This window comes from Gavialis gangeticus, unplaced genomic scaffold, assembly GCF_001723915.1.
Source record: "Gavialis gangeticus isolate Ggan-Ray unplaced genomic scaffold, GavGan_comp1, whole genome shotgun sequence".
NCBI lineage: Eukaryota > Metazoa > Chordata > Crocodylia > Gavialidae > Gavialis > Gavialis gangeticus.
Window position 1 is genome coordinate 22565866 of NW_017728994.1, and position 10466 is coordinate 22576331.

Here is a 10466-nt window from a genome sequence, read left to right on the forward strand (position 1 = left end):
ACACACACACACACACACACACACACACACACACTGTTGTGTATACACTACAGAATAAGAATTTTTTCCACCCTCCTTTAAGTACCATCTTCAGCTTCCAGTTTCTCAGGTATGCTGAAACATAAACCTTTAACAGCTTGGTCTTTCTTCTTCTTGATTTAATGTCAAACAGCATAATTTCACTATAGTTCTTCATGACAGACATCTTTTTTTTTAAATAGCTAGGTTATGCAAATTGAATAATAATCCAGGACTTAGACAAATGTTTAAAAAGCATGACGGAGAAACTCACTACTACTTCTACTGCACAAAATGTCAGATTGTTTTTCCTTTCTGAAAGAGGAAATTTTCAGTATACAGCTGTAGTTTGAAAGCTAAGACAGGAGTTGTAAAGGGGAAGATCGTGGATGCTTCAAAGGAACAGTATCCATGTCTATTTGCCACTGTCCAAGACAGAACATCCAGCTTCATTCCACCCCAGTAAAGCTGTTTCCATGTTCAGAGGCAAGGGAAAGTAAACAAGAAGTTACAAAAGGAAGAAATGATGTGAGGAGAGTGGCAGAAAGGGCAAATGAAGTTTACATTAACAATGGGGCTGGGCAATAGGGATCATGTAGTTTTAGGAGGTGTAGCAGGACATGTGTGGATGATCCGAGACAAACAAGTCACAGTTTAATCCAAGAGTCATCCTATTGGATTACAGAGAGCAATTACAACTTTTGAGCATCTTTTGGGCGGACAAAATAACTTAACAGTAAATTAGAATAAATCCAAAATAATGTATGGGGGAAGTTGTTTGATGAAATATCCATGAAAAATGGGGGGAACCAAAATGTAGGTTGTCAAAACCTGTAAATATTTTCGTGTCTTATTCACAACTTCTCTATCATGGAAACATCATATTCAGTCACTTAAAAATAAGGCAGCCCAATTGGCTGTGGCTATAAAGAAATTTTATGAAACCAAAGCAGGATGATCAGTCCAAGCTCCTATATCAGCATACAAAGCCAAAGTTACCTCTCAGATCTTATATGGAGCTGAAGTATGGGGTTATGCCACTAATAATGATGTAGACACATCTCAGAACAAGTTTCTTAGGGCTCTTCCTCCCTCAACTCCTGCATCTTTTTCTGATATTAGAGGCAGGAATGGATTCTATTTTAACTAATATTATTACTAGAATGGCAAGATTTTGATTTAAAATCCCGCCCCTTTTACCATCTCGTCTGCTTAAATTATGCTACACAGAAGGTATTAATAATCCACCTCCTCTTCAATCACCCTGGTTAGCTTTTTTTTCCCCGCACTTTTGCACTTTCTGGGATGGGATATGATCTCAAAGACAACGAAAGATCTTTCTCCCCCATAGAAAAGGTTCGGGTTTTCCAGAGGATACGAGATATTGCCAGGCAGAATGATTTTGCAGTGGCTAGGACAACCTGCACTGCCCCTTTATATAGTCTTTAGAAATTAGATTGGGTGGGAGAAAGGTATTTACAGTTGGATCTCAATAATAAATGGCAATCCTCTTTGACTAGACTCAGGACCAAATAGATGCCCACAGCTGTTCTGGCTGGATGTAGATTTTCCATTCCAAGGGCTAAAGGATGTTGCCCAGTCTGTCTAGGAGTTTTGGAAGATACTATCCACTTTGTATTAGAATGCTCTTTATATAATACCATAAGTAGAGCCTATTTATTACCATACTTGCAGAAATTGATACATTTCTCAAATAGGGAGAAATTAATCTGGCTTCTACAGCAAACAGATCCAAATGTAGTAAACCATCTCGCAATTTTTGCTTACAAGGCTGAGGCAATTACAGTTAAATATCTTTTATTACTGATATAACTGATACACTTTAACATTAGATTTGACGTTATTGTCTCAATTGTGAATCTATGTACAACATTATAGATTCATGTCTTGATTTACTACTATATTTCTATTAATAATGTTTTTATGTTGGTGGGATCTATTGTTAGTATAATATTTGTAGTTCAGTTACTTTGTTCAAACTTATTTATATTATGGTTGTATGTGTGTTATGTTGCCTTTGGAAGTATGGCATTTAGCCAGAATCCATAATAATCATCATCGTCCAAGAGTCACTATATCGTGAAACCTGTCTAGGACAAAACCTGCAAAAGCCAAAAAGATTTTTTTTCAAGAGGCTGCAGGGAGGGGTAGAGATGGGGGAAATGGGACATGGGGACCTGAGGCTGCAGAGGTGGGGGGCGGGGGAAGAGAAGGGGAGAGATGGAGTAGGGGAACCGGAGGCCCAGGGCCTCCCGGGCAGGTCCAGGGGGGAAGAAGGGGGGGGGTTGCAAAGGAGATAATTGGGGCTTGCGGACAAACAGCAGGGGCTAGCTGCCTGCTCCCCTCACTGCTTCCACACTGCCTGTTCCCAACCACCTGCCTCCCTACTGCCTATCCCTCACTGCTCCCTCCACTGCCTGCCTCCTACCACTGCTTTCCTTGCTGCAGAAATGGGGACAAATTTAAGATGATCCTCCAATAACTGGATTCTATACATAGATAATTATAACAAAACTATGCATTTTCCATGTATAGAATCTAATTTGGGGGGAGAGGCCATCTTAAAATCAGGGTCAGCTTGGATTTGGCAAAATATGGTGTGTCAGGGAAACTATATCACTGAATTAATGACCTCTTTTGGGCATGTGTGAAGGTATGAGCACCAAGCAGCACCAAGGGGCTGGGAAGATTGCCCTATAAAACATAAAACTGTTCAAGCCATAACTTTTTCCTGGTCTGATGCAATTCCATCTTAAAGCACAATTCACTTAATTTGCTCTGTGCTGCACTGTAGTAGTCATTTACAGAATAGCTGGGATTCACAAAAATGTATCTGCTGAGCATCCTTCAAAACTGGGGAGAAGGAAATAGATCTGGATCTTTTAAATATAGTAAAGAACAAACATTTGTGTTCAACCCAAACTTCCAAAAATGGAGCTCTAGATTTTCTTTTCTAGAGTGCATCATCTACATATACCCATTCAGCCATCTCACCCAGTTTTGTCTTAGTTAATGGAAGATCAGGGACAGGTCCCATATCAGGCATTGGTGTTCAGCTGAGATGTAGATCCTAACACCCTCACTCCCACCAAGGTCACAGCACTCCTAGCAACAGCCAACCAGACTAGGGAGAGCCAGCCTATGTACATTCAAAACATGCACCCTGGTTAACTGCAATACACAAACCCAAGAACCAGGAATTGCCAGGAACCAACATCTCAAAGCTTCAGATTCATGAAACCTTTTGCACATAGGCAGAAAGTATCAGGCTGCCTAAATCTCCAGCTCTATACTTTAATGGCATCTAATATGGCATTTCATACAAACTGCCCATCTCTCCTCTCCAGGGTATTGGAGAAGGAGAGAGCAACGTGAAATTCAGCAGGGAGGCAAAGAAAGAACCAAGTTCTGAATTCTACCGCAGCATCCCCTTTGGTTCAAATTTTCGAAGAGATCTTGGGGTGCTGGGTGCTCAGCACTCTGACAGCTGTATTATTTTAAGAATACATTAGTCCAGTGACTAAACTAGAGGTGGGCAATTATTTGGACCTGAGGGTCACATAGGGAGTTTTCACAAGCCAGGTCATTATCCCTCACTCCCCACCACCCCAACACAACACATTACCAAAACTCCCTATAGGGCTGCAGGCAGGCAGGAAGCAGTGTTCAAGAGCAGGAGGTGTGGGTGAAGCTGGGATCACAGGGATGGGTTGCGAGGTAGTGACAGCTCTGGGTTGGGCCCAGGGCCACTCCCTACATGTCCCTGCCTTCTCAGGGGGAGGGGTCTGGGTGTTTGCAAGGAGGGGTGGGTGGGGGTGTCCATGCATGTGGGCAGGGGGGGCTGCTTGGGGACTAAATCCCAGGAGCCTGCCATGGACAAGGGAAGGAGGATTGGGGGCTACATGCAAGACAGCTTGCTTAGGAGATGTGGTCTGTGCTGCCCCTGCAGCACTCCACATGGGGTTGAGCTCTGCCCGCTCGTGCCGGGGCAGCCTATGCCACACTCCTGCCAGCACCTGGGTGCTGTTCTGCTCCCCCCACCTCCAGCGGTGGCTCCTGCTCCTACCCCTTCTGTGCAGCTTCCTGCAGAGCTGTCCCTGGTGTGTCTGCAGCTGGCCACATGCTGCTCTGCTCCCCCCAACTCCAGCAGCAGCTCCAGCTCCTGCCACACCACTCCTGGTGGACAGCCTCATCCAGGTGGCTCCTGCTCCACTGTGTAGGACTCCAGCTTCAGCTCCCAGCCACCGTCTGGTAGAAGGCAGCCAGGAGCTGGAGCCAGAGCCCTGTGCCCTGGGGCAGGAGCTGCCTGGCTGAAGATGCTCACCAGGAGTGGCAGTATGGCATGGTGTAGCAGGGGAAAGATCAGGAGCAGGAGCTGCAGCTAGAGATGGGGTAACAGAGTAACACCCAGCCAGCTGCAACCACACCAGGAACAGTCCCATTGGAAGCTGCATGTGCTGGCTGTAGCCAGGCTGCAGGTGCCAAGAGAAGCCTGGCGCAGGCTGCCCCAGCACAAGCAGTCAGGGCTTGGCCCCACGTGGCGTGCTGCAGGAGCAGCTGTAGGCCAGATCCAGCCCATGGGCCATATTTTGTCCACTGCTAAACTAAACTATGTAGCCACTGGCACATCCAATGGCAAATGACTGGTCTAACCAATGAAAACCTGAATCAAGGTTTTCCCTAGTTCCCTTTTGAACTTTTCTGGCAAGCTTCAGCTTCATAGTGAAGATCTCACTGTAGATAGAAATTAGCTGAGTGGTAGAACATTATTAACAAATCCATTCACACAGTTGTCTGCCACACTACCAATCATCCAAGAGGTTCACTTGATTAAAGTAAACAGACAACCCAGAGTGACAACTCTACAGCTATGCCCTAAAAAAGTATGCACTAGCATCAAAGATTTTCTCATATTGTATATGCTCCCTTGTGCAAAAAGAACATTTTTTTCTGACTTTGAAAAGCATGTACCAGTGTTTATGCTACCACCAATCTGTAAGATTCATACTGCATGAGTCCTGAATAAGCCCCAAAGTTCAACCAATAGTCCCCATTCCTCAAGTTTTAAAAAGAGATATGAAAAAAACTCAGCCAGTGACAGCAAGAGATAGAGGCACCTACCTAAAAACATTCATTTCTTCAACTAGATAGGAATGAAGGCAGCTGCAAACTGATTAATGATAATAATTACAAACAACAAAAAAAGTTATTTTACTGAATTCAGGTAAATTATTGTAGACTTCAGTGTAAGAATTGTTTCCAACCATCTATTCTGAATGTAGTGAACAGCTTGGATTACAGTGCAAAAATGACACACATGAAACACATCTATTCTTCTTCCCTTCTCAGTAACAAGCAAAATGGTTATATTGTTTTGGAGCAGCTTTGGTTTATCCTTTTTATTAACTCTGTAGACTGTATCCTTTGCTGTAGTTTCTTCTTCTCACCCTACCAATCCATACATTTTAAAAGTTGAACTAATGCAGTTACTTAGTTATCCTGAAATAATCCCAAGGCATTTTTGTCACTAGTGTTTTAGGTGGAAGAAATGTCACAAACACTCTATGGTCCAAACTGTCAGATCTGTATTTTATCTTCTAATTGGCCCTAAAAAGAGCATTGAGCATGAGCTTTCTAAAAGTTCAAGGGGCTAATGGTCTCTGGTCCTCCACATGCATTGTTGCCTTAGGGTAGTCAGAAAGTTAAAAATATGGTACTCAGATTTCATTGTCTACAGGAAGTTGCATCATTTCTCCACTTGCAGCAGAGCACAACATCCACATACATCAACAACTCCCAGATTAGTTTTCCTACTGGCTTTATGTTTACTACGTCTTGTTAAGGGAGCTGCCAGCTTCAACCCACAAGTAAACAGCCATTATCCCATCTAAATTAATGTTGCAGTGTTATCAAGGCCAAGGCCAAGGCCAAGGCAACAATCACTTAAAAGATCATCTTTCTCCTGTGAGCCAAGATGCAAATTAAACTATTAATAGAAATTCAAAATTTATTTCAAAAATTGAGAGCAGGCGCCGGGGAGGAAGAGGGAAGACCAGGATCAAGTCACTTGTGTGTAAATAGGAACTTCAGAAGAATTAGTATCATCTTGTTCTTCTAGTGCTACCTGCCCTCAGTTGAACAGTCCTGTGTAGACTTGACAGACCAATCCTGGCTGTATAAGTTGATATACCTTTCAGACTCACCAGTCCTAGATCCAAAGTTGATCTATCCACTGAGCCCCCTGACAGATATTCATAGTTTCATAGTTTCTAGGGTCGGAAGGGACCTGAGCAGATCATCTAGTCCGACCCCCTGCCATGGCAGGAAGAGCACTGGGGTCAAATGACCCCAGCAAGGTGGTCATCCAACCTCCTCTTAAAAACCCCCAAGGTGGGAGCCTGCACCACCTCACTTGGAAGCTGGTTCCAGACCCTAGCCGCCCTGACCGTGAAGTAGCGCCTCCTGATGTCCAACTTAAACCTTCCCTCCGCCAGCTTGTGACCATTGTTCCTGGTCACTCCTTGCGGCGCTCGGGGGAACAGGGACTCCCCCAGCGCCTGCTGATCCCCCCTAACCAGTTTATAACAGGCCACAAGATCCCCCCTCAGCCTTCTCTTTTGAAGGCTGAACAGGTTCAGGTCCCGCAACCTTTCCTCATAGGACCTACCCTGCTGTCCCTTGATCATACGAGTGGCCCTCCTCTGGACCCTCTCGATGCTGTCCACATCCCTCTTAAAGTGCGGCGCCCAGAACTGGACGCAGTACTCCAGCTGCGGCCTGACCAGTGCCGCATAGAGGGGGAGGATCACCTCCTTGGACCTGCTCGAGATGCATCTGTGGATGCACGACAAGGTGCAGTTGGCCTTCCTAGCCGCCTCCCCACATTGCCGACTCATGTTCATCTTGGAGTCAATAATGACTCCCAGATCCTTTTCCACCTCCGTGCTGACAAGAGGGGAGTTCCCCAGCCTGTATGTATGGTGCCGATTGTTCCTCCCCAGGTGCATCACCTTACACTTGTCTGTGTTAAACCCCATCCTGTTCTCCTCTGCCCATCCTTGTAACCTATCTAGGTCCAACTGTAGCCTGTTGCTCCCCTCTATTGTGCCCACATCCCCCCACATCTTAGTGTCATCAGCAAACTTGAACAGGGTGCTTTGCACCCCCTCATTCAAATAAAGGTGGGATGGGATCTGATATGGAATCGCAAAAGTTGCACTTCCTGCCATGCCACACATGTATAGTAGGGGACACAATTGTTGGGAACCTGCATCAGACCCCATTGTGCTATATTCCCAGTAGAGGGGAGCCTAGGACTGGCAAGTAGGAATACTGGTTCCCATTCAGGGGAATGCACCATGAGCTCCCATAGCTGGGAACCCTTGTAAGATCATTGGATCTCCCAGCTGGGGGAGTGCAGCATATTCTGAGCATGGTACATTCCTCTGGGCAGAACCTCTGAACAGTTGATAGGACTCCCAGCCACAGAAGCACAATGGAGGAGTCTTGAAAGACTCTCATTGGCTCCAGAGGCTGGGCATTGACCCATTAAAGATGTGATAAAAACTAGCCATAGTTTTACATATATTTTGTGGAATAACTTTGTGGCTTATTCCCCATTTTATCATGCCATTAATTAATTGAACATGTGGTCCAGGTCACTATTCATGATGTGATTAACCAATCACATCTTAAGTGTTATGTCTGTCAGAAAGTCACATCTTACATGTAATGCCTTCAAACCTGAACAGCAGCAAGTAGATCTGGACCTTCCAACCATGCCAAAAAACAAGAGTATTGTGACAGCTGGGGTTGCTCTCAAGGTTTGGTAGCGCTGGGAACAGACCCTGACGCTCCCGAAGGGAGACCCAGGGACCCCAGCACCACAGGGAACTTCCCTGGGATGGAGACAGAGGAAGGGCTGAAGCTGCAGGAGCTGGTGCTGCACAGGCTTTTCAGGCGACTGTCAATCAGACTGGGCAGCAACCGGCTGATGACATCAGCTGAGACTGCTGCCATGGGAGATTTAAAAACCCTGGCAGAAGCCAGGTGCAGGGGGAAAGACAGGAGGCAAGGCACTGAGCTCACCGGGGTGCAACCCAGCAGCACAGCTTTCTCCCCCTCCCTGTGATGCTGTCCTGACAGAGGCAATCAGGGGCATTGTAAGGGAGCTAGGCAGGACTCCCTAACATCAAGCTCCCCGGTAAGGGGGGTAGGGTTGGGTACTGCCCTGGGGCCCTGGAAGGGCACAGCCATCTTTGAACCTGCAGAGGGCACAGCAGGTCCAGGCCCAGCACAGGGCCAGTGCAGAGCCAAGAATTAGGGGCTAGTGGTAGGCTGCAACTACACACCTGCAGCGTATGCTGCAGCCAAGAGAGCCAAGGCCCAAAAGGAGGCCGTAAAAGGAAGAAGCCAGGAGTTGGAGTGGCGACACAACAGATCTCCTGGTTGGCAAGTAGACTGGGGTGTAGGGGAGGCAGAGACCCAGAACCAGCTGCATCGACCCCATGTGTAGGGTAGGAACACCTCTGAACCCCTCCTTTCAATTACAGATCCATCAAGTCATGGCAGACAAGTCTGGGGCCTGGCAAATACTTACAGGGAGCAGGCAGATACTTACAGCACCAACAGAGGGTGCCACAGTATGCATTTGACCCAAATTTCTAAATGGGGCCCTAGATTGTCATCTTTAGAGTGCATATTCCATTCAACCCTCTCACCAGGTTCTGTCTTGGATAATGGAATGCCAGGGATATATAGTATATGAAGCTTCAGTATTCTCTTACACGTTGCCAATTAGGACTGCTTCTAAAGTCTCACTTTTGAGTTACTTAAGCAGAATATGAGTAGAGAATGATTTCTGCCCATTTTAAACATCAAGATGTGGCCGGATGAGGAGCAGTGGTGCAGGGTGGTGGATGGTGGTGGTAGCCACCACTGCATGCAAGCTCCACTCCCCTGCATTCAACCAGCTGGGTGGCACCTGTGCGGCCCATAGAGGGGCATCACTGCCCTCGCCCCCATCCTGGCCCTGCTCCTGGGAGACGGTGGTGTGGGATGGTGGGTGGAGGCACTCCATCCCCACCCACCTGCATATATCCCCTGGGGCCTTCCCAAGTATCCCCAGGGATACTCATACCCCTGGCTGACTACCCCTGTACTACTAAATTAGGTTAGTTTCTGATTTTAAGTTAATACAATTATTGCTTCATTAAGTAACAGAAGAATTAAAAATAGCAGCAGCACCAGGCTTCCTGGCACTCGGCATGGGCTGTGCTTAACGCCAGCTCCACCCACCAGCAACAGTCTACTGTCATCCTGCATGCAGACCTGGGGCCTGTCCCACCCAGAAGGGCTGCGGGCCTGTGTCAGACTCCTCCCACGGGGCACAGGTCCCCAGATCTGCACGTGGGATGACAGCATGCTGCCGCTGCAATCTGAGACTGGTGCTGGGCACAGTCCATGCCAAGCCTCGGGAAGCCTTATGCTGCCGCTGGCCCCAATACTTCCTCAATCATGGTAGACATTATTTAGACTGCAGCAATTCTAACAGTTTCTCTACTGGGCCCTGGCTCCTGGTGGAATAGAATCCTGTTTGCTCCCTTGCATCTGCGTCCATGGTGTCATCCTGCACACAGATCCAGGGGCCTGTGCCCCCGGGAGGACTGCGAGGCTGTACCAGATTCCTTCCGGGGGACATGGGCCCCTGTATCTGCCCGTGGGATGACACCATGCTGCTGCTGCCAGCTGAGACCAACACTGGGTGCAGCTTGTGCAAAGCGCTGGAAAGCCTCAGGCTTCCTGGCACTTGGCATGGACTGTGCCCAGCACCAGTCCCAGCTGGCAGCAGCAGCATGCTGTCAGCCTGCCTGCAGATCCGGGCATCTGTGCTCCCTAGGAAGGGTCTGGCGCAACCCTGCATCCCTCCCAGGGGATGCGGGTCCCCAGATCTGCACGCGGGATGACAGCATGCTGCTGCTGCCAGCAAATGCTATGAGTTCTGCTTGTCAGCAGTTTGAGATGCAATTTCCCAGAAACCCTGGCACCTATCTCCTTGAATCTTGGCAGACTTCATGCCCTCAGAAGGGGCTACCATTCCTGCAATTTTCATCCAAATCAGGCAAGGCTTGACAAAGTTATAGGCATTTTCATGATTCCCCATTATAGCCTATGGGCGAAAAGTTGCAATAAGTCAAAACAGTGAAACAGTTTCAACAAAACAAAATGGAATGAATGCTGTCCCTTCAAAATGACAAAATGAAAGTCAAAATGAAACAGTGCTGTTTTGCACAGCTCTACTGAAAACCCCTCATCTACTACACCTATGAGTACCCAAATTTCTCCAGTTCAAATATTTCGTTTCCACCAGAAAGGCCTAGCATTGGCCTAGGGGAGCCAATACAGGGGCTAAGATAAAAACCTACTTC

General features: G+C 47.1%; 1 protein-coding gene across 2 annotated transcripts in view; it reads right to left on the reverse strand.

The window, feature by feature from the left end:
* CUNH10orf11 (chromosome unknown C10orf11 homolog) overlaps positions 1-10466 on the reverse strand; it is a 1423205-nt gene that overhangs the window by 1195455 nt on the left and 217284 nt on the right. The gene's annotated exons all lie outside the window — the stretch shown is intronic.